Here is a 25,711-nt window from a genome sequence, read left to right on the forward strand (position 1 = left end):
GTCAGACCAGTGATGTGGTTGTTATAGTCTATGATGTTCTCTGTAGTCAGACCAGTGATGTGGTTGTTATAGTCTACTATGATGTTCTCTGTAGTCAGACCAGTGATGTGGCTGTTATAGTCTACTATGATGTTCTCTGTAGTCAGACCAGTGATGTGGTTGTTATAGTCTATGATGTTCTCTGTAGTCAGACCAGTGATGTGGCTGTTATAGTCTATGATGTTCTCTGTAGTCAGACCAGTGATGTGGTTGTTATAGTCTATGATGTTCTCTGTAGTCAGACCAGTGATGTGGCTGTTATAGTCTATGATGTTCTCTGTAGTCAAACCAGTGATGTAGTTGTTATAGTCTATGATGTTCTCTGTAGTCAGACCAGTGATGTGGCTGTTATAGTCTATGATGTTCTCTGTAGTCAGACCAGTGATGTGGTTGTTATAGTCTATGATGTTCTCTGTAGTCAGACCAGTGATGTGGTTGTTATAGTCTATGATGTTCTCTGTAGTCAGACCAGTGATGTGGTTGTTATAGTCTATGATGTTCTCTGTAGTCAGACCAGTGATGTGGTTGTTATAGTCTATGATGTTCTCTGTAGTCAGACCAGTGATGTGGTTGTTATAGTCTATGATGTTATCTGTAGTCAGACCAGTGATGTGGCTGTTATAGTCTATGATGTTCTCTGTAGTCAGACCAGTGATGTGGTTGTTATAGTCTATGATGTTCTCTGTAGTCAGACCAGTGATGTGGTTGTTATAGTCTACTATGATGTTCTCTGTAGTCAGACCAGTGATGTGGTTGTTATAGTCTATGATGTTCTCTGTAGTCAGACCAGTGATGTGGTTGTTATAGTCTATGATGTTCTCTGTAGTCAGACCAGTGATGTGGTTGTTATAGTCTACTATGATGTTCTCTGTAGTCAGACCAGTGATGTGGTTGTTATAGTCTACTATGATGTTCTCTGTAGTCAGACCAGTGATGTGGTTGTTATAGTCTACTATGGTGTTCTCTGTAGTCAGACCAGTGATGTGGTGTTATAGTCTATGATGTTCTCTGTAGTCAGACCAGTGATGTGGTTGTTATAGTCTATGATGTTCTCTGTAGTCAGACCAGTGATGTGGTTGTTATAGTCTACTATGATGTTCTCTGTAGTCAGACCAGTGATGTGGTTGTTATAGTCTATGATGTTCTCTGTAGTCAGACCAGTGATGTGGTTGTTATAGTCTATGATGTACTCTGTAGTCAGACCAGTGATGTGGTTGTTATAGTCTATGAGGTTCTCTGTAGTCAGACCAGTGATGTGGTTGTTATAGTCTATGATGTTCTCTGTAGTCAGACCAGTGATGTGGTTGTTATAGTCTATGATGGTCTCTGTAGTCAGACCAGTGATGTGGTTGTTATAGTCTATGATGTTCTCTGTAGTCAGACCAGTGATGTGGTTGTTATAGTCTATGATGTTCTCTGTAGTCAGACCAGTGATGTGGTTGTTATAGTCTATGATGTTCTCTGTAGTCAGACCAGTGATGTGGTTGTTATAGTCTATGATGTTCTCTGTAGTCAGACCAGTGATGTGGTTGTTATAGTCTATGATGTTCTCTGTAGTCAGACCAGTGATGTGGTTGTTATAGTCTATGATGTTATCTGTAGTCAGACCAGTGATGTGGTTGTTATAGTCTATGATGTTCTCTGTAGTCAGACCAGTGATGTGGTTGTTATAGTCTATGATGTTCTCTGTAGTTAGACCAGTGATGTGGTTGTTATAGTCTATGATGTTCTCTGTAGTCAGACCAGTGATGTGGTTGTTATAGTCTATGATGTTCTCTGTAGTCAGACCAGTGATGTGGTTGTTATAGTCTATGATGTTATCTGTAGTCAGACCAGTGATGTGGTTGTTATAGTCTACTATGATGTTCTCTGTAGTCAGACCAGTGATGTGGTTGTTATAGTCTACTATGATGTTCTCTGTAGTCAGACCAGTGATGTGGTTGTTATAGTCTACTATGGTGTTCTCTGTAGTCAGACCAGTGATGTGGTGTTATAGTCTATGATGTTCTCTGTAGTCAGACCAGTGATGTGGTTGTTATAGTCTATGATGTTCTCTGTAGTCAGACCAGTGATGTGGTTGTTATAGTCTATGATGTTCTCTGTAGTCAGACCAGTGATGTGGTTGTTATAGTCTATGATGTACTCTGTAGTCAGACCAGTGATGTGGTTGTTATAGTCTATGAGGTTCTCTGTAGTCAGACCAGTGATGTGGTTGTTATAGTCTATGATGTTCTCTGTAGTCAGACCAGTGATGTGGTTGTTATAGTCTATGATGGTCTCTGTAGTCAGACCAGTGATGTGGTTGTTATAGTCTATGATGTTCTCTGTAGTCAGACCAGTGATGTGGTTGTTATAGTCTATGATGTTCTCTGTAGTCAGACCAGTGATGTGGTTGTTATAGTCTATGATGTTCTCTGTAGTCAGACCAGTGATGTGGTTGTTATAGTCTATGATGTTCTCTGTAGTCAGACCAGTGATGTGGTTGTTATAGTCTATGATGTTCTCTGTAGTCAGACCAGTGATGTGGTTGTTATAGTCTATGATGTTATCTGTAGTCAGACCAGTGATGTGGTTGTTATAGTCTATGATGTTCTCTGTAGTCAGACCAGTGATGTGGTTGTTATAGTCTATGATGTTCTCTGTAGTCAGACCAGTGATGTGGTTGTTAAGGTCTATGATGTTCTCTGTAGTCAGACCAGTGATGTGGTTGTTATAGTCTACTATCATGTTATCTGTAGTCAGACCAGTGATGTGGTTGTTATAGTCTATGATGTTCTCTGTAGTCAGACCAGTGATGTGGTTGTTATAGTCTACTATGATGTTCTCTGTAGTCAGACCAGTGATGTGGTTGTTATAGTCTACTATGATGTTATCTGTAGTCAGACCAGTGATGTGGTTGTTATAGTCTACTATGATGTTCTCTGTAGTCAGACCGGTGATGTGGTTGTTATAGTCTATGATGTTCTCTGTAGTCAGACCAGTGATGTGGTTGTTATAGTCTATGATGTTCTCTGTAGTCAGACCAGTGATGTGGTTGTTATAGTCTATGATGTTCTCTGTAGTCAGACCAGTGATGTGGTTGTTATAGTCTACTATCATGTTATCTGTAGTCAGACCAGTGATGTGGTTGTTATAGTCTATGATGTTCTCTGTAGTCAGACCAGTGATGTGGTTGTTATAGTCTACTATGATGTTCTCTGTAGTCAGACCAGTGATGTGGTTGTTATAGTCTACTATCATGTTCTCTGTAGTCAGACCAGTGATGTGGTTGTTATAGTCTACTATGATGTTCTCTGTAGTCAGACCAGTGATGTGGTTGTTATAGTCTACTATGATGTTCTCTGTAGTCAGACCGGTGATGTGGTTGTTATAGTCTATGCTGTTCTCTGTAGTCAGACCAGTGATGTGGTTGTTATAGTCTACTATGATGTTCTCTGTAGTCAGACCGGTGATGTGGTTGTTATAGTCTATGATGTTCTCTGTAGTCAGACCAGTGATGTGGTTGTTATAGTCTGATGTTCTCTGTAGTCAGACCGGTGATGTGGTTGTTATAGTCTATGATGTTCTCTGTAGTCAGACCAGTGATGTGGTTGTTATAGTCTATGATGTACTCTGTAGTCAGACCAGTGATGTGGTTGTTATAGTCTATGAGGTTCTCTGTAGTCAGACCGGTGATGTGGTTGTTATAGTCTATGATGTTCTCTGTAGTCAGACCAGTGATGTGGTTGTTATAGTCTGATGTTCTCTGTAGTCAGACCAGTGATGTGGTTGTTATAGTCTATGATGTTCTCTGTAGTCAGACCAGTGATGTGGTTGTTATAGTCTATGATGTTCTCTGTAGTCAGACCAGTGATGTGGTTGTTATAGTCTATGATGTTCTCTGTAGTCAGACCAGTGATGTGGTTGTTATAGTCTATGATGTTATCTGTAGTCAGACCAGTGATGTGGTTGTTATAGTCTACTATGATGTTCTCTGTAGTCAGACCAGTGATGTGGTTGTTATAGTCTACTATGATGTTCTCTGTAGTCAGACCAGTGATGTGGTTGTTATAGTCTACTATGGTGTTCTCTGTAGTCAGACCAGTGATGTGGTGTTATAGTCTATGATGTTCTCTGTAGTCAGACCAGTGATGTGGTTGTTATAGTCTATGATGTTCTCTGTAGTCAGACCAGTGATGTGGTTGTTATAGTCTATGATGTTCTCTGTAGTCAGACCAGTGATGTGGTTGTTATAGTCTATGATGTACTCTGTAGTCAGACCAGTGATGTGGTTGTTATAGTCTATGAGGTTCTCTGTAGTCAGACCAGTGATGTGGTTGTTATAGTCTATGATGTTCTCTGTAGTCAGACCAGTGATGTGGTTGTTATAGTCTATGATGGTCTCTGTAGTCAGACCAGTGATGTGGTTGTTATAGTCTATGATGTTCTCTGTAGTCAGACCAGTGATGTGGTTGTTATAGTCTATGATGTTCTCTGTAGTCAGACCAGTGATGTGGTTGTTATAGTCTATGATGTTCTCTGTAGTCAGACCAGTGATGTGGTTGTTATAGTCTATGATGTTCTCTGTAGTCAGACCAGTGATGTGGTTGTTATAGTCTATGATGTTCTCTGTAGTCAGACCAGTGATGTGGTTGTTATAGTCTATGATGTTATCTGTAGTCAGACCAGTGATGTGGTTGTTATAGTCTATGATGTTCTCTGTAGTCAGACCAGTGATGTGGTTGTTATAGTCTATGATGTTCTCTGTAGTCAGACCAGTGATGTGGTTGTTATGGTCTATGATGTTCTCTGTAGTCAGACCAGTGATGTGGTTGTTATAGTCTACTATCATGTTATCTGTAGTCAGACCAGTGATGTGGTTGTTATAGTCTATGATGTTCTCTGTAGTCAGACCAGTGATGTGGTTGTTATAGTCTACTATGATGTTCTCTGTAGTCAGACCGGTGATGTGGTTGTTATAGTCTATGATGTTCTCTGTAGTCAGACCAGTGATGTGGTTGTTATAGTCTATGATGTTCTCTGTAGTCAGACCAGTGATGTGGTTGTTATAGTCTATGATGTTCTCTGTAGTCAGACCAGTGATGTGGTTGTTATAGTCTACTATCATGTTATCTGTAGTCAGACCAGTGATGTGGTTGTTATAGTCTATGATGTTCTCTGTAGTCAGACCAGTGATGTGGTTGTTATAGTCTACTATGATGTTCTCTGTAGTCAGACCAGTGATGTGGTTGTTATAGTCTACTATGATGTTCTCTGTAGTCAGACCAGTGATGTGGTTGTTATAGTCTACTATCATGTTCTCTGTAGTCAGACCAGTGATGTGGTTGTTATAGTCTACTATGATGTTCTCTGTAGTCAGACCAGTGATGTGGTTGTTATAGTCTACTATGATGTTCTCTGTAGTCAGACCGGTGATGTGGTTGTTATAGTCTATGATGTTCTCTGTAGTCAGACCAGTGATGTGGTTGTTATAGTCTGATGTTCTCTGTAGTCAGACCAGTGATGTGGTTGTTATAGTCTATGATGTTCTCTGTAGTCAGACCAGTGATGTGGTTGTTATAGTCTACTATGATGTTCTCTGTAGTCAGACCGGTGATGTGGTTGTTATAGTCTATGATGTTCTCTGTAGTCAGACCAGTGATGTGGTTGTTATAGTCTATGATGTACTCTGTAGTCAGACCAGTGATGTGGTTGTTATAGTCTATGAGGTTCTCTGTAGTCAGACCAGTGATGTGGTTGTTATAGTCTATGATGTTCTCTGTAGTCAGACCAGTGATGTGGTTGTTATAGTCTATGATGGTCTCTGTAGTCAGACCAGTGATGTGGTTGTTATAGTCTATGATGTTCTCTGTAGTCAGACCAGTGATGTGGTTGTTATAGTCTATGATGTTCTCTGTAGTCAGACCAGTGATGTGGTTGTTATAGTCTATGATGTTCTCTGTAGTCAGACCAGTGATGTGGTTGTTATAGTCTATGATGTTCTCTGTAGTCAGACCAGTGATGTGGTTGTTATAGTCTATGATGTTCTCTGTAGTCAGACCAGTGATGTGGTTGTTATAGTCTATGATGTTATCTGTAGTCAGACCAGTGATGTGGTTGTTATAGTCTATGATGTTCTCTGTAGTCAGACCAGTGATGTGGTTGTTATAGTCTATGATGTTCTCTGTAGTCAGACCAGTGATGTGGTTGTTATGGTCTATGATGTTCTCTGTAGTCAGACCAGTGATGTGGTTGTTATAGTCTACTATCATGTTATCTGTAGTCAGACCAGTGATGTGGTTGTTATAGTCTATGATGTTCTCTGTAGTCAGACCAGTGATGTGGTTGTTATAGTCTATGATGTTCTCTGTAGTCAGACCAGTGATGTGGTTGTTATAGTCTACTATGATGTTCTCTGTAGTCAGACCAGTGATGTGGTTGTTATAGTCTATGATGTTCTCTGTAGTCAGACCAGTGATGTGGTTGTTATAGTCTACTATGATGTTCTCTGTAGTCAGACCAGTGATGTGGTTGTTATAGTCTACTATCATGTTCTCTGTAGTCAGACCAGTGATGTGGTTGTTATAGTCTACTATGATGTTCTCTGTAGTCAGACCAGTGATGTGGTTGTTATAGTCTACTATGATGTTCTCTGTAGTCAGACCGGTGATGTGGTTGTTATAGTCTATCATGTTCTCTGTAGTCAGACCAGTGATGTGGTTGTTATAGTCTATGATGTTCTCTGTAGTCAGACCAGTGATGTGGTTGTTATAGTCTATGATGTTCTCTGTAGTCAGACCAGTGATGTGGTTGTTATAGTCTATGATGTTCTCTGTAGTCAGACCAGTGATGTGGTTGTTATAGTCTATGATGTTCTCTGTAGTCAGACCAGTGATGTGGTTGTTATAGTCTATGATGTTCTCTGTAGTCAGACCAGTGATGTGGTTGTTATAGTCTATGATGTTCTCTGTAGTCAGACCAGTGATGTGGTTGTTATAGTCTACTATCATGTTATCTGTAGTCAGACCAGTGATGTGGTTGTTATAGTCTATGATGTTCTCTGTAGTCAGACCAGTGATGTGGTTGTTATAGTCTACTATGATGTTCTCTGTAGTCAGACCAGTGATGTGGTTGTTATAGTCTACTATCATGTTCTCTGTAGTCAGACCAGTGATGTGGTTGTTATAGTCTACTATGATGGTCTCTGTAGTCAGACCAGTGATGTGGTTGTTATAGTCTACTATGATGTTCTCTGTAGTCAGACCGGTGATGTGGTTGTTATAGTCTATGATGTTCTCTGTAGTCAGACCAGTGATGTGGTTGTTATAGTCTGATGTTCTCTGTAGTCAGACCAGTGATGTGGTTGTTATAGTCTATGATGTTCTCTGTAGTCAGACCAGTGATGTGGTTGTTATAGTCTATGATGTTCTCTGTAGTCAGACCAGTGATGTGGTTGTTATAGTCTATGATGTTCTCTGTAGTCAGACCAGTGATGTGGTTGTTATAGTCTATGATGTTCTCTGTAGTCAGACCAGTGATGTGGTTGTTATAGTCTATGATGTGCTCTGTAGTCAGACCAGTGATGTGACTGTTATAGTCTATGATGTTCTCTGTAGTCAGACCAGTGATGTGGCTGTTATAGTCTATGATGTTCTCTGTAGTCAGACCAGTGATGTGGCTGTTATAGTCTATGATGTTCTCTGTAGTCAGACCAGTGATGTGGTTGTTATAGTCTATGATGTTCTCTGTAGTCAGACCAGTGATGTGGTTGTTATAGTCTATGATGTTCTCTGTAGTCAGACCAGTGATGTGGTTGTTATAGTCTATGATGTTCTCTGTAGTCAGACCAGTGATGTGGTTGTTATAGTCTATGATGTTCTCTGTAGTCAGACCAGTGATGTGGTTGTTATAGTCTATGATGTTATCTGTAGTCAGACCAGTGATGTGGTTGTTATAGTCTACTATGATGTTCTCTGTAGTCAGACCAGTGATGTGGTTGTTATAGTCTACTATGATGTTCTCTGTAGTCAGACCAGTGATGTGGTTGTTATAGTCTACTATGATGTTCTCTGTAGTCAGACCAGTGATGTGGTTGTTATAGTCTATGATGTTCTCTGTAGTCAGACCAGTGATGTGGTTGTTATAGTCTATGATGTTCTCTGTAGTCAGACCAGTGATGTGGTTGTTATAGTCTACTATCATGTTATCTGTAGTCAGACCAGTGATGTGGTTGTTATAGTCTATGATGTTCTCTGTAGTCAGACCAGTGATGTGGTTGTTATAGTCTACTATGATGTTCTCTGTAGTCAGACCAGTGATGTGGTTGTTATAGTCTACTATGATGTTCTCTGTAGTCAGACCAGTGATGTGGTTGTTATAGTCTATGATGTTCTCTGTAGTCAGACCAGTGATGTGGTTGTTATAGTCTATGATGTTCTCTGTAGTCAGACCAGTGATGTGGTTGTTATAGTCTACTATCATGTTATCTGTAGTCAGACCAGTGATGTGGTTGTTATAGTCTATGATGTTCTCTGTAGTCAGACCAGTGATGTGGTTGTTATAGTCTACTATGATGTTCTCTGTAGTCAGACCAGTGATGTGGTTGTTATAGTCTACTATCATGTTCTCTGTAGTCAGACCAGTGATGTGGTTGTTATAGTCTACTATGATGGTCTCTGTAGTCAGACCAGTGATGTGGTTGTTATAGTCTACTATGATGTTCTCTGTAGTCAGACCGGTGATGTGGTTGTTATAGTCTATGATGTTCTCTGTAGTCAGACCAGTGATGTGGTTGTTATAGTCTGATGTTCTCTGTAGTCAGACCAGTGATGTGGTTGTTATAGTCTATGATGTTCTCTGTAGTCAGACCAGTGATGTGGTTGTTATAGTCTATGATGTTCTCTGTAGTCAGACCAGTGATGTGGTTGTTATAGTCTATGATGTTCTCTGTAGTCAGACCAGTGATGTGGTTGTTATAGTCTATGATGTTCTCTGTAGTCAGACCAGTGATGTGGTTGTTATAGTCTATGATGTGCTCTGTAGTCAGACCAGTGATGTGACTGTTATAGTCTATGATGTTCTCTGTAGTCAGACCAGTGATGTGGCTGTTATAGTCTATGATGTTCTCTGTAGTCAGACCAGTGATGTGGCTGTTATAGTCTATGATGTTCTCTGTAGTCAGACCAGTGATGTGGTTGTTATAGTCTATGATGTTCTCTGTAGTCAGACCAGTGATGTGGTTGTTATAGTCTATGATGTTCTCTGTAGTCAGACCAGTGATGTGGTTGTTATAGTCTATGATGTTCTCTGTAGTCAGACCAGTGATGTGGTTGTTATAGTCTATGATGTTCTCTGTAGTCAGACCAGTGATGTGGTTGTTATAGTCTACTATGGTGTTCTCTGTAGTCAGACCAGTGATGTGGTGTTATAGTCTATGATGTTCTCTGTAGTCAGACCAGTGATGTGGTTGTTATAGTCTATGATGTTCTCTGTAGTCAGACCAGTGATGTGGTTGTTATAGTCTACTATGATGTTCTCTGTAGTCAGACCAGTGATGTGGTTGTTATAGTCTATGATGTTCTCTGTAGTCAGACCAGTGATGTGGTTGTTATAGTCTATGATGTACTCTGTAGTCAGACCAGTGATGTGGTTGTTATAGTCTATGAGGTTCTCTGTAGTCAGACCAGTGATGTGGTTGTTATAGTCTATGATGTTCTCTGTAGTCAGACCAGTGATGTGGTTGTTATAGTCTATGATGGTCTCTGTAGTCAGACCAGTGATGTGGTTGTTATAGTCTATGATGTTCTCTGTAGTCAGACCAGTGATGTGGTTGTTATAGTCTATGATGTTCTCTGTAGTCAGACCAGTGATGTGGTTGTTATAGTCTATGATGTTCTCTGTAGTCAGACCAGTGATGTGGTTGTTATAGTCTATGATGTTCTCTGTAGTCAGACCAGTGATGTGGTTGTTATAGTCTATGATGTTCTCTGTAGTCAGACCAGTGATGTGGTTGTTATAGTCTATGATGTTATCTGTAGTCAGACCAGTGATGTGGTTGTTATAGTCTATGATGTTCTCTGTAGTCAGACCAGTGATGTGGTTGTTATAGTCTATGATGTTCTCTGTAGTCAGACCAGTGATGTGGTTGTTATGGTCTATGATGTTCTCTGTAGTCAGACCAGTGATGTGGTTGTTATAGTCTACTATCATGTTATCTGTAGTCAGACCAGTGATGTGGTTGTTATAGTCTATGATGTTCTCTGTAGTCAGACCAGTGATGTGGTTGTTATAGTCTATGATGTTCTCTGTAGTCAGACCAGTGATGTGGTTGTTATAGTCTACTATGATGTTCTCTGTAGTCAGACCAGTGATGTGGTTGTTATAGTCTATGATGTTCTCTGTAGTCAGACCAGTGATGTGGTTGTTATAGTCTACTATGATGTTCTCTGTAGTCAGACCAGTGATGTGGTTGTTATAGTCTACTATCATGTTCTCTGTAGTCAGACCAGTGATGTGGTTGTTATAGTCTACTATGATGTTCTCTGTAGTCAGACCAGTGATGTGGTTGTTATAGTCTACTATGATGTTCTCTGTAGTCAGACCAGTGATGTGGTTGTTATAGTCTATGATGTTCTCTGTAGTCAGACCAGTGATGTGGTTGTTATAGTCTACTATCATGTTATCTGTAGTCAGACCAGTGATGTGGTTGTTATAGTCTATGATGTTCTCTGTAGTCAGACCAGTGATGTGGTTGTTATAGTCTATGATGTTCTCTGTAGTCAGACCAGTGATGTGGTTGTTATAGTCTACTATGATGTTCTCTGTAGTCAGACCAGTGATGTGGTTGTTATGGTCTATGATGTTCTCTGTAGTCAGACCAGTGATGTGGTTGTTATAGTCTATGATGTTCTCTGTAGTCAGACCAGTGATGTGGTTGTTATAGTCTATGATGTTCTCTGTAGTCAGACCAGTGATGTGGTTGTTATGGTCTATGATGTTCTCTGTAGTCAGACCAGTGATGTGGTTGTTATAGTCTATGATGTTCTCTGTAGTCAGACCAGTGATGTGGTTGTTATAGTCTACTATGATGTTCTCTGTAGTCAGACCAGTGATTTGGTTGTTATAGTCTATGATGTTCTCTGTAGTCAGACCAGTGATGTGGTTGTTATAGTCTATGATGTTCTCTGTAGTCAGACCAGTGATGTGGTTGTTATAGTCTATGATGTTCTCTGTAGTCAGACCAGTGATGTGGTTGTTATAGTCTATGATGTTCTCTGTAGTCAGACCAGTGATGTGGTTGTTATAGTCTATGATGTTCTCTGTAGTCAGACCAGTGATGTGGTTGTTATAGTCTATGATGTTCTCTGTAGTCAGACCAGTGATGTGGCTGTTATAGTCTATGATGTTCTCTGTAGTCAGACCAGTGATGTGGTTGTTATAGTCTATGATGTTCTCTGTAGTCAGACCAGTGATGTGGTTGTTATAGTCTATGATGTTCTCTGTAGTCAGACCAGTGATGTGGTTGTTATAGTCTATGATGTTCTCTGTAGTCAGACCAGTGATGTGGTTGTTATAGTCTATGATGTTCTCTGTAGTCAGACCAGTGATGTGGTTGTTATAGTCTACTATGATGTTCTCTGTAGTCAGATCAGTGATGTGGTTGTTATAGTCTACTATGATGTTCTCTGTAGTCAGACCAGTTATGTGGTTGTTATAGTCTATGATGTTCTCTGTAGTCAGACCAGTGATGTGGTTGTTATAGTCTATGATGTTCTCTGTAGTCAGACCAGTGATGTGGTTGTTATAGTCTATGATGTTCTCTGTAGTCAGACCAGTGATGTGGTTGTTATAGTCTATGATGTTCTCTGTAGTCAGACCAGTGATGTGGTTGTTATAGTCTACTATGATGTTCTCTGTAGTCAGACCAGTGATGTGGTTGTTATAGTCTATGATGTTCTCTGTAGTCAGACCAGTGATGTGGTTGTTATAGTCTATGATGTACTCTGTAGTCAGACCAGTGATGTGGTTGTTATAGTCTATGAGGTTCTCTGTAGTCAGACCAGTGATGTGGTTGTTATAGTCTATGATGTTCTCTGTAGTCAGACCAGTGATGTGGTTGTTATAGTCTATGATGATGTTCTCTGTAGTCAGACCAGTGATGTGGTTGTTATAGTCTATGATGTTCTCTGTAGTCAGACCAGTGATGTGGCTGTTATAGTCTATGCTGTTCTCTGTAGTCAGACCAGTGATGTGGTTGTTATAGTCTACTATGATGTTCTCTGTAGTCAGACCAGTGATGTGGTTGTTATAGTCTATGATGTTCTCTGTAGTCAGACCAGTGATGTGGTTGTTATAGTCTATGATGATGTTCTCTGTAGTCAGATCAGTGATGTGGTTGTTATAGTCCATGATGTTCTCTGTAGTCAGACCAGTGATGTGGTTGTTATAGTCTATGATGTTCTCTGTAGTCAGACCAGTGATGTGGTTGTTATAGTCTATGATGTTCTCTGTAGTCAGACCAGTGATGTGGTTGTTATAGTCTATGAGGTTCTCTGTAGTCAGACCAGTGATGTGGTTGTTATAGTCTATGATGTTCTCTGTAGTCAGACCAGTGATGTGGTTGTTATTGTCTATGATGATGTTCTCTGTAGTCAGACCAGTGATGTGGTTGTTATAGTCTATGATGTTCTCTGTAGTCAGACCAGTGATGTGGTTGTTATAGTCTACTATGATGTTCTCTGTAGTCAGACCAGTGATGTGGTTGTTATAGTCTATGATGTTCTCTGTAGTCAGACCAGTGATGTGGCTGTTATAGTCTATGATGTTCTCTGTAGTCAGACCAGTGATGTGGTTGTTATAGTCTATGATGTTCTCTGTAGTCAGACCAGTGATGTGGCTGTTATAGTCTATGATGTTCTCTGTAGTCAAACCAGTGATGTAGTTGTTATAGTCTATGATGTTCTCTGTAGTCAGACCAGTGATGTGGCTGTTATAGTCTATGATGTTCTCTGTAGTCAGACCAGTGATGTGGTTGTTATAGTCTATGATGTTCTCTGTAGTCAGACCAGTGATGTGGTTGTTATAGTCTATGATGTTCTCTGTAGTCAGACCAGTGATGTGGTTGTTATAGTCTATGATGTTCTCTGTAGTCAGACCAGTGATGTGGTTGTTATAGTCTATGATGTTCTCTGTAGTCAGACCAGTGATGTGGTTGTTATAGTCTATGATGTTCTCTGTAGTCAGACCAGTGATGTGGTTGTTATAGTCTACTATGATGTTCTCTGTAGTCAGACCAGTGATGTGGTTGTTATAGTCTACTATGATGTTCTCTGTAGTCAGACCAGTGATGTGGTTGTTATAGTCTACTATGGTGTTCTCTGTAGTCAGACCAGTGATGTGGTGTTATAGTCTATGATGTTCTCTGTAGTCAGACCAGTGATGTGGTTGTTATAGTCTACTATGATGTTCTCTGTAGTCAGACCAGTGATGTGGTTGTTATAGTCTATGATGTTCTCTGTAGTCAGACCAGTGATGTGGTTGTTATAGTCTATGATGTACTCTGTAGTCAGACCAGTGATGTGGTTGTTATAGTCTATGAGGTTCTCTGTAGTCAGACCAGTGATGTGGTTGTTATAGTCTATGATGTTCTCTGTAGTCAGACCAGTGATGTGGTTGTTATAGTCTATGATGGTCTCTGTAGTCAGACCAGTGATGTGGTTGTTATAGTCTATGATGTTCTCTGTAGTCAGACCAGTGATGTGGTTGTTATAGTCTATGATGTTCTCTGTAGTCAGACCAGTGATGTGGTTGTTATAGTCTATGATGTTCTCTGTAGTCAGACCAGTGATGTGGTTGTTATAGTCTATGATGTTCTCTGTAGTCAGACCAGTGATGTGGTTGTTATAGTCTATGATGTTCTCTGTAGTCAGACCAGTGATGTGGTTGTTATAGTCTATGATGTTATCTGTAGTCAGACCAGTGATGTGGTTGTTATAGTCTATGATGTTCTCTGTAGTCAGACCAGTGATGTGGTTGTTTTAGTCTATGATGTTCTCTGTAGTCAGACCAGTGATGTGGTTGTTATAGTCTATGATGTTCTCTGTAGTCAGACCAGTGATGTGGTTGTTATAGTCTATGATGTTCTCTGTAGTCAGACCAGTGATGTGGTTGTTATAGTCTATGATGTTATCTGTAGTCAGACCAGTGATGTGGTTGTTATAGTCTACTATGATGTTCTCTGTAGTCAGACCAGTGATGTGGTTGTTATAGTCTACTATGGTGTTCTCTGTAGTCAGACCAGTGATGTGGTGTTATAGTCTATGATGTTCTCTGTAGTCAGACCAGTGATGTGGTTGTTATAGTCTATGATGTTCTCTGTAGTCAGACCAGTGATGTGGTTGTTATAGTCTATGATGTTCTCTGTAGTCAGACCAGTGATGTGGTTGTTATAGTCTATGATGTACTCTGTAGTCAGACCAGTGATGTGGTTGTTATAGTCTATGAGGTTCTCTGTAGTCAGACCAGTGATGTGGTTGTTATAGTCTATGATGTTCTCTGTAGTCAGACCAGTGATGTGGTTGTTATAGTCTATGATGGTCTCTGTAGTCAGACCAGTGATGTGGTTGTTATAGTCTATGATGTTCTCTGTAGTCAGACCAGTGATGTGGTTGTTATAGTCTATGATGTTCTCTGTAGTCAGACCAGTGATGTGGTTGTTATAGTCTATGATGTTTTCTGTAGTCAGACCAGTGATGTGGTTGTTATAGTCTATGATGTTCTCTGTAGTCAGACCAGTGATGTGGTTGTTATAGTCTATGATGTTCTCTGTAGTCAGACCAGTGATGTGGTTGTTATAGTCTATGATGTTATCTGTAGTCAGACCAGTGATGTGGTTGTTATAGTCTATGATGTTCTCTGTAGTCAGACCAGTGATGTGGTTGTTATAGTCTATGATGTTCTCTGTAGTCAGACCAGTGATGTGGTTGTTATGGTCTATGATGTTCTCTGTAGTCAGACCAGTGATGTGGTTGTTATAGTCTACTATCATGTTATCTGTAGTCAGACCAGTGATGTGGTTGTTATAGTCTATGATGTTCTCTGTAGTCAGACCAGTGATGTGGTTGTTATAGTCTACTATGATGTTCTCTGTAGTCAGACCAGTGATGTGGTTGTTATAGTCTACTATGATGTTCTCTGTAGTCAGACCAGTGATGTGGTTGTTATAGTCTATGATGTTCTCTGTAGTCAGACCAGTGATGTGGTTGTTATAGTCTACTATGATGTTCTCTGTAGTCAGACCAGTGATGTGGTTGTTATAGTCTACTATCATGTTCTCTGTAGTCAGACCAGTGATGTGGTTGTTATAGTCTACTATGATGTTCTCTGTAGTCAGACCAGTGATGTGGTTGTTATAGTCTACTATGATGTTCTCTGTAGTCAGACCGGTGATGTGGTTGTTATAGTCTATGATGTTCTCTGTAGTCAGACCAGTGATGTGGTTGTTATAGTCTATGATGTTCTCTGTAGTCAGACCAGTGATGTGGTTGTTATAGTCTATGATGTTCTCTGTAGTCAGACCAGTGATGTGGTTGTTATAGTCTACTATCATGTTATCTGTAGTCAGACCAGTGATGTGGTTGTTATAGTCTATGATGTTCTCTGTAGTCAGACCAGTGATGTGGTTGTTATAGTCTACTATGATGTTCTCTGTAGTCAGACCAGTGATGTGGTTGTTATAGTCTACTATCATGTTCTCTGTAGTCAGACCAGTGATGTGGTTGTTATAGTCTACTATGATGTTCTCTGTAGTCAGACCAGTGATGTGGTTGTTATAGTCTACTATGATGTTCTCTGTAGTCAGACCGGTGATGTGGTTGTTATAGTCTATGATGTTCTCTGTAGTCAGACCAGTGATGTGGTTGTTATAGTCTGATGTTCTCTGTAGTCAGACCAGTGATGTGGTTGTTATAGTCTATGATGTTCTCTGTAGTCAGACCAGTGATGTGGTTGTTATAGTCTACTATGATGTTCTCTGTAGTCAGACCGGTGATGTGGTTGTTATAGTCTATGATGTTCTCTGTAGTCAGACCAGTGATGTGGTTGTTATAGTCTATGATGTACTCTGTAGTCAGACCAGTGATGTGGTTGTTATAGTCTATGAGGTTCTCTGTAGTCAGACCGGTGATGTGGTTGTTATAGTCTATGATGTTCTCTGTAGTCAGACCAGTGATGTGGTTGTTATAGTCTGATGTTCTCTGTAGTCAGACCAGTGATGTGGTTGTTATAGTCTATGATGTTCTCTGTAGTCAGACCAGTGATGTGGTTGTTATAGTCTATGATGTTCTCTGTAGTCAGACCAGTGATGTGGTTGTTATAGTCTATGATGTTCTCTGTAGTCAGACCAGTGATGTGGTTGTTATAGTCTATGATGTTATCTGTAGTCAGACCAGTGATGTGGTTGTTATAGTCTACTATGATGTTCTCTGTAGTCAGACCAGTGATGTGGTTGTTATAGTCTATGATGTTCTCTGTAGTCAGACCAGTGATGTGGTTGTTATAGTCTATGATGTTCTCTGTAGTCAGACCAGTGATGTGGTTGTTATAGTCTATGATGTACTCTGTAGTCAGACCAGTGATGTGGTTGTTATAGTCTACTATGATGTTCTCTGTAGTCAGACCAGTGATGTGGTTGTTATAGTCTACTATGGTGTTCTCTGTAGTCAGACCAGTGATGTGGTGTTATAGTCTATGATGTTCTCTGTAGTCAGACCAGTGATGTGGTTGTTATAGTCTATGATGTTCTCTGTAGTCAGACCAGTGATGTGGTTGTTATAGTCTATGATGTTCTCTGTAGTCAGACCAGTGATGTGGTTGTTATAGTCTATGATGTACTCTGTAGTCAGACCAGTGATGTGGTTGTTATAGTCTATGAGGTTCTCTGTAGTCAGACCAGTGATGTGGTTGTTATAGTCTATGATGTTCTCTGTAGTCAGACCAGTGATGTGGTTGTTATAGTCTATGATGGTCTCTGTAGTCAGACCAGTGATGTGGTTGTTATAGTCTATGATGTTCTCTGTAGTCAGACCAGTGATGTGGTTGTTATAGTCTATGATGTTCTCTGTAGTCAGACCAGTGATGTGGTTGTTATAGTCTATGATGTTCTCTGTAGTCAGACCAGTGATGTGGTTGTTATAGTCTATGATGTTCTCTGTAGTCAGACCAGTGATGTGGTTGTTATAGTCTATGATGTTCTCTGTAGTCAGACCAGTGATGTGGTTGTTATAGTCTATGATGTTATCTGTAGTCAGACCAGTGATGTGGTTGTTATAGTCTATGATGTTCTCTGTAGTCAGACCAGTGATGTGGTTGTTATAGTCTATGATGTTCTCTGTAGTCAGACCAGTGATGTGGTTGTTATGGTCTATGATGTTCTCTGTAGTCAGACCAGTGATGTGGTTGTTATAGTCTACTATCATGTTATCTGTAGTCAGACCAGTGATGTGGTTGTTATAGTCTATGATGTTCTCTGTAGTCAGACCAGTGATGTGGTTGTTATAGTCTACTATGATGTTCTCTGTAGTCAGACCAGTGATGTGGTTGTTATAGTCTATGATGTTCTCTGTAGTCAGACCAGTGATGTGGTTGTTATAGTCTACTATGATGTTCTCTGTAGTCAGACCAGTGATGTGGTTGTTATAGTCTACTATCATGTTCTCTGTAGTCAGACCAGTGATGTGGTTGTTATAGTCTACTATGATGTTCTCTGTAGTCAGACCAGTGATGTGGTTGTTATAGTCTATGATGTTCTCTGTAGTCAGACCAGTGATGTGGTTGTTATAGTCTACTATGATGTTCTCTGTAGTCAGACCAGTGATGTGGTTGTTATAGTCTATGATGTTCTCTGTAGTCAGACCAGTGATGTGGTTGTTATAGTCTACTATGATGTTCTCTGTAGTCAGACCAGTGATGTGGTTGTTATAGTCTACTATCATGTTCTCTGTAGTCAGACCAGTGATGTGGTTGTTATAGTCTACTATGATGTTCTCTGTAGTCAGACCGGTGATGTGGTTGTTATAGTCTATGATGTTCTCTGTAGTCAGACCAGTGATGTGGTTGTTATAGTCTATGATGTTCTCTGTAGTCAGACCAGTGATGTGGTTGTTATAGTCTATGATGTTCTCTGTAGTCAGACCAGTGATGTGGTTGTTATAGTCTACTATCATGTTATCTGTAGTCAGACCAGTGATGTGGTTGTTATAGTCTATGATGTTCTCTGTAGTCAGACCAGTGATGTGGTTGTTATAGTCTACTATGATGTTCTCTGTAGTCAGACCAGTGATGTGGTTGTTATAGTCTATGATGTTCTCTGTAGTCAGACCAGTGATGTGGTTGTTATAGTCTATGATGTTCTCTGTAGTCAGACCAGTGATGTGGTTGTTATAGTCTACTATGATGTTCTCTGTAGTCAGACCAGTGATGTGGTTGTTATAGTCTACTATGATGTTCTCTGTAGTCAGACCAGTGATGTGGTTGTTATAGTCTATGATGTTCTCTGTAGTCTTACCAGTGATGTGGTTGTTATAGTCTATGATGTTCTCTGTAGTCAGACCAGTGATGTGGTTGTTATAGTCTACTATGATGTTCTCTGTAGTCAGACCAGTGATGTGGTTGTTATAGTCTATGATGTTCTCTGTAGTCAGACCAGTGATGTGGTTGTTATAGTCTACTATGATGTTCTCTGTAGTCAGACCGGTGATGTGGTTGTTATAGTCTATGATGTTCTCTGTAGTCAGACCAGTGATGTGGTTGTTATAGTCTGATGTTCTCTGTAGTCAGACCAGTGATGTGGTTGTTATAGTCTATGATGTTCTCTGTAGTCAGACCAGTGATGTGGTTGTTATAGTCTATGATGTTCTCTGTAGTCAGACCAGTGATGTGGTTGTTATAGTCTACTATGATGTTCTCTGTAGTCAGACCGGTGATGTGGTTGTTATAGTCTATGATGTTCTCTGTAGTCAGACCAGTGATGTGGTTGTTATAGTCTATGATGTACTCTGTAGTCAGACCAGTGATGTGGTTGTTATAGTCTGATGTTCTCTGTAGTCAGACCAGTGATGTGGTTGTTATAGTCTATGATGTTCTCTGTAGTCAGACCAGTGATGTGGTTGTTATAGTCTACTATGATGTTCTCTGTAGTCAGACCGGTGATGTGGTTGTTATAGTCTATGATGTTCTCTGTAGTCAGACCAGTGATGTGGTTGTTATAGTCTATGATGTACTCTGTAGTCAGACCGGTGATGTGGTTGTTATAGTCTATGATGTTCTCTGTAGTCAGACCAGTGATGTGGTTGTTATAGTCTATGATGTACTCTGTAGTCAGACCAGTGATGTGGTTGTTATAGTCTATGATGTTCTCTGTAGTCAGACCAGTGATGTGGTTGTTATAGTCTATGATGGTCTCTGTAGTCAGACCAGTGATGTGGTTGTTATAGTCTATGATGTTCTCTGTAGTCAGACCAGTGATGTGGTTGTTATAGTCTATGATGTTCTCTGTAGTCAGACCAGTGATGTGGTTGTTATAGTCTATGATGTTCTCTGTAGTCAGACCAGTGATGTGGTTGTTATAGTCTATGATGTTCTCTGTAGTCAGACCAGTGATGTGGTTGTTATAGTCTATGATGTTCTCTGTAGTCAGACCAGTGATGTGGTTGTTATAGTCTATGATGTACTCTGTAGTCAGACCAGTGATGTGGTTGTTATAGTCTATGAGGTTCTCTGTAGTCAGACCAGTGATGTGGTTGTTATAGTCTATGATGTTCTCTGTAGTCAGACCAGTGATGTGGTTGTTATAGTCTATGATGGTCTCTGTAGTCAGACCAGTGATGTGGTTGTTATAGTCTATGATGTTCTCTGTAGTCAGACCAGTGATGTGGTTGTTATAGTCTATGATGTTCTCTGTAGTCAGACCAGTGATGTGGTTGTTATAGTCTATGATGTTTTCTGTAGTCAGACCAGTGATGTGGTTGTTATAGTCTATGATGTTCTCTGTAGTCAGACCAGTGATGTGGTTGTTATAGTCTATGATGTTCTCTGTAGTCAGACCAGTGATGTGGTTGTTATAGTCTATGATGTTATCTGTAGTCAGACCAGTGATGTGGTTGTTATAGTCTATGATGTTCTCTGTAGTCAGACCAGTGATGTGGTTGTTATAGTCTATGATGTTCTCTGTAGTCAGACCAGTGATGTGGTTGTTATGGTCTATGATGTTCTCTGTAGTCAGACCAGTGATGTGGTTGTTATAGTCTACTATCATGTTATCTGTAGTCAGACCAGTGATGTGGTTGTTATAGTCTATGATGTTCTCTGTAGTCAGACCAGTGATGTGGTTGTTATAGTCTACTATGATGTTCTCTGTAGTCAGACCAGTGATGTGGTTGTTATAGTCTATGATGTTCTCTGTAGTCAGACCAGTGATGTGGTTGTTATAGTCTACTATGATGTTCTCTGTAGTCAGACCAGTGATGTGGTTGTTATAGTCTACTATCATGTTCTCTGTAGTCAGACCAGTGATGTGGTTGTTATAGTCTACTATGATGTTCTCTGTAGTCAGACCAGTGATGTGGTTGTTATAGTCTACTATGATGTTCTCTGTAGTCAGACCGGTGATGTGGTTGTTATAGTCTATGATGTTCTCTGTAGTCAGACCAGTGATGTGGTTGTTATAGTCTATGATGTTCTCTGTAGTCAGACCAGTGATGTGGTTGTTATAGTCTATGATGTTCTCTGTAGTCAGACCAGTGATGTGGTTGTTATAGTCTACTATCATGTTATCTGTAGTCAGACCAGTGATGTGGTTGTTATAGTCTATGATGTTCTCTGTAGTCAGACCAGTGATGTGGTTGTTATAGTCTACTATGATGTTCTCTGTAGTCAGACCGGTGATGTGGTTGTTATAGTCTATGATGTTCTCTGTAGTCAGACCAGTGATGTGGTTGTTATAGTCTGATGTTCTCTGTAGTCAGACCAGTGATGTGGTTGTTATAGTCTATGATGTTCTCTGTAGTCAGACCAGTGATGTGGTTGTTATAGTCTACTATGATGTTCTCTGTAGTCAGACCGGTGATGTGGTTGTTATAGTCTATGATGTTCTCTGTAGTCAGACCAGTGATGTGGTTGTTATAGTCTATGATGTACTCTGTAGTCAGACCAGTGATGTGGTTGTTATAGTCTATGAGGTTCTCTGTAGTCAGACCGGTGATGTGGTTGTTATAGTCTATGATGTTCTCTGTAGTCAGACCAGTGATGTGGTTGTTATAGTCTGATGTTCTCTGTAGTCAGACCAGTGATGTGGTTGTTATAGTCTATGATGTTCTCTGTAGTCAGACCAGTGATGTGGTTGTTATAGTCTATGATGTTCTCTGTAGTCAGACCAGTGATGTGGTTGTTATAGTCTATGATGTTCTCTGTAGTCAGACCAGTGATGTGGTTGTTATAGTCTACTATGGTGTTCTCTGTAGTCAGACCAGTGATGTGGTGTTATAGTCTATGATGTTCTCTGTAGTCAGACCAGTGATGTGGTTGTTATAGTCTATGATGTTCTCTGTAGTCAGACCAGTGATGTGGTTGTTATAGTCTATGATGTTCTCTGTAGTCAGACCAGTGATGTGGTTGTTATAGTCTATGATGTACTCTGTAGTCAGACCAGTGATGTGGTTGTTATAGTCTATGAGGTTCTCTGTAGTCAGACCAGTGATGTGGTTGTTATAGTCTATGATGTTCTCTGTAGTCAGACCAGTGATGTGGTTGTTATAGTCTATGATGGTCTCTGTAGTCAGACCAGTGATGTGGTTGTTATAGTCTATGATGTTCTCTGTAGTCAGACCAGTGATGTGGTTGTTATAGTCTATGATGTTCTCTGTAGTCAGACCAGTGATGTGGTTGTTATAGTCTATGATGTTCTCTGTAGTCAGACCAGTGATGTGGTTGTTATAGTCTATGATGTTCTCTGTAGTCAGACCAGTGATGTGGTTGTTATAGTCTATGATGTTCTCTGTAGTCAGACCAGTGATGTGGTTGTTATAGTCTATGATGTTATCTGTAGTCAGACCAGTGATGTGGTTGTTATAGTCTATGATGTTCTCTGTAGTCAGACCAGTGATGTGGTTGTTATAGTCTATGATGTTCTCTGTAGTCAGACCAGTGATGTGGTTGTTATGGTCTATGATGTTCTCTGTAGTCAGACCAGTGATGTGGTTGTTATAGTCTACTATCATGTTATCTGTAGTCAGACCAGTGATGTGGTTGTTATAGTCTATGATGTTCTCTGTAGTCAGACCAGTGATGTGGTTGTTATAGTCTACTATGATGTTCTCTGTAGTCAGACCAGTGATGTGGTTGTTATAGTCTATGATGTTCTCTGTAGTCAGACCAGTGATGTGGTTGTTATAGTCTACTATGATGTTCTCTGTAGTCAGACCAGTGATGTGGTTGTTATAGTCTACTATCATGTTCTCTGTAGTCAGACCAGTGATGTGGTTGTTATAGTCTACTATGATGTTCTCTGTAGTCAGACCAGTGATGTGGTTGTTATAGTCTACTATGATGTTCTCTGTAGTCAGACCGGTGATGTGGTTGTTATAGTCTATGATGTTCTCTGTAGTCAGACCAGTGATGTGGTTGTTATAGTCTATGATGTTCTCTGTAGTCAGACCAGTGATGTGGTTGTTATAGTCTATGATGTTCTCTGTAGTCAGACCAGTGATGTGGTTGTTATAGTCTATGATGTTCTCTGTAGTCAGACCAGTGATGTGGTTGTTATAGTCTATGATGTTCTCTGTAGTCAGACCAGTGATGTGGTTGTTATAGTCTATGATGTTCTCTGTAGTCAGACCAGTGATGTGGTTGTTATAGTCTATGATGATGTTCTCTGTAGTCAGATCAGTGATGTGGTTGTTATAGTCTATGATGTTCTCTGTAGTCAGACCAGTGATGTGGTTGTTATAGTCTATGATGTTCTCTGTAGTCAGACCAGTGATGTGGTTGTTATAGTCTATGACAGTGGTCGCCATCCGGTCGATCTGTGACTAAATCAGGTGCACCTACTGCGCTACCCAATCGGATCGTTCAAATCACCGTGGCTACAGAGCTTCCGTGACCCTGGCCACTGCCAAGGTTAGTAGGCTTCTAGACTGCATACGATTCAATCCCTTTTAAAACCATGACTACAATGATTACAGCAAATAGCTGCTTTTAATTCAACACTTTTACAATCCGCGCTTCTCCGTACATCCTCTCTGGCTGCAGCTGCAACGAATGAGTAGCCAAGTACCGATAGTCCTTCGATTTATTATTATTAGCAGCTTGTCCTGTCGATTTTAATATTTAGGAATATTTCACTTTCTCTGGTCATAGGAACAACATGAATTTGTGCATGAGGCCGATGCGGTGCGACTCGAGTTTCGCCATCAGCTGGAGGACGGTGTCCCCTCTCTCTGGTTAGTCTCACCGGAGGAAAGGAAGGACAGAGCAGGAACCCTGAGAGAAGGTTGGGAAAAATAATTTTGAACAGTCATCCAAGTCGGAATTCCAAGTCGGAAAACTCGGGCATCTTTCTAGAGCTCCGACTTTTCCACCTGAAGATCAGTGACGTTGTGATTTGACCTCGTTGACCATCAGATGCAGGTTCCATCAGTCCAGTAAAATAAACAAGACAAGTATTTAAATTCATCATAGAGCTCCTCAGTGCCTCACAAGTGCTAAACCAACTCATCTATTTTGTAATCAAAGCTCGAGTTTAGAACTATAATAATGGTCTAATTAACAAATATTGGGCAGGCCAATCATATAGCCAATATGCTGTGATAATGTATTAGGCCAACAGCCCAAACCTCATTCCTACAAAACTGTTTGTGTGAGGTTAATGTAAAATATCATAATCTGAGCGGTAGATCTCAGCTTGGATTTTGACTCAGAAAAGGTTGGCGACCACTGGTCTATGATGTCATAGTAGTCCATGATGTCATAGTAGTCTATGATGTCATAGTAGTCTATGATGTCACAGTCAGTGTATAATTCTTGGTCACCAACCCAAAATGCCACCCTGTTACCTAGAAGCTGCACATCTTTAGACCAGTGCTCTGGGTCACGGTCTAACGCAACATGTAGGGAATAAGGTGCCGTTTCAGACAAAGCCTGGCTTTGTAACCCAGGTTAGGGAGTCTCCTGATGGGGACATTAACGTAGAGAGAGACATCCATTACCCTGGAATGTCTCATACTAGGTGCTGACGGACAGCAGCCATATCACAGCAGCTATCTGACACACACACAGGAGCAGACAGAAACACACACACATGTTAACACACACAGGGACACGCAGAAACACACACACACACACTTTTCTACAAATCTAAATGACTCTAATCTCTGTAATAATGGGACAACGATGGCAGAAGGAGATGATTCCTCCTCAGAGAGAGAATAACACAGGTTCTGTTATTAACAACTTGGGTCTCCTCAGAGAGAGGATAACACAGGTTCTGTTATTAACAACTTGGGTCTCCTCAGTAGGAGAATAAAGGCGTATACCTAGTTTTTGTAACAATTTCTATAAATCTCAGGGCAATGTTTCAGAAATATAGACTTCTATCATGTCATTGAAATCCCAAGGTGGTGATGGAATGTGACTACAGAGACTACACAGACTACGTAGCATGTACAGACTACATAGACTAGAGAGACTAGAGAGACTAGAGAGACTAGAGAGACTAGAGAGACTAGAGAGACTACAGAGACTAGAGAGACTAGAGAGACTACAGAGACTAGAGAGACTACATAGACTACAGAGACTACATAGACTACAGAGACTTCAGAGACTACAGTGACTAGAGAGACTACATAGACTACAGAGACTTCAGAGACTACAGTGACTAGAGAGACTACATAGACTACAGTGACTAGAGAGACTACATAGACTACAAATACAAGAGACTAGAGAGACTACAGAGACTACAGATACTACAGAGACTACAGTGACTACAGAGACTACATAGACTTCAGAGACTACAGTGACTACAGAGACTTCAGAGACTACTGATGAAAATTTGCTATCTAGCTAAATCTGGTGCAATGGCATATTGTACATGGTCCCTGACAAATAAATTGATTAATGTGCACTGTCCCTGTAAAAATAAAAATAAACTCAAACTCAAACTCAAATAAATAACATGTATTTCCATAATACATCCGTGAAATAGCGTTGGGAATTTGGAGAGTTGCCTCCAAACTATTTCACTTTATTTTAGTAGCAATGGTTGCTTTCACATGAGTTTTATAACCATGAGAAACACATTAAATGTTACACACACACACACACACACACACACACACACACACACACACACACACACACACACACACACACACACACACACACACACACACACACACACACACACACACACACACACACACACACACACACACACACACATTAACTGATTGTCTTTGACTGAGACTCTGTCTCACGTGTACCCCCCTCCCCCGTCCCGTCCCCAACAACACACACCACAGTATCATTTCCCAGGACATGTTCTCCACCTCTGTTCTGACAGAGACAGATTTCAGATGAAGATCAACACTTTGAAACTGAGTCTGTGACCTGAGGGGCCCAAGTGTTCCTACACAGAGAGAAAGAT

Source organism: Salvelinus alpinus, chromosome 6, assembly GCF_045679555.1.
Source record: "Salvelinus alpinus chromosome 6, SLU_Salpinus.1, whole genome shotgun sequence".
NCBI lineage: Eukaryota > Metazoa > Chordata > Actinopteri > Salmoniformes > Salmonidae > Salvelinus > Salvelinus alpinus.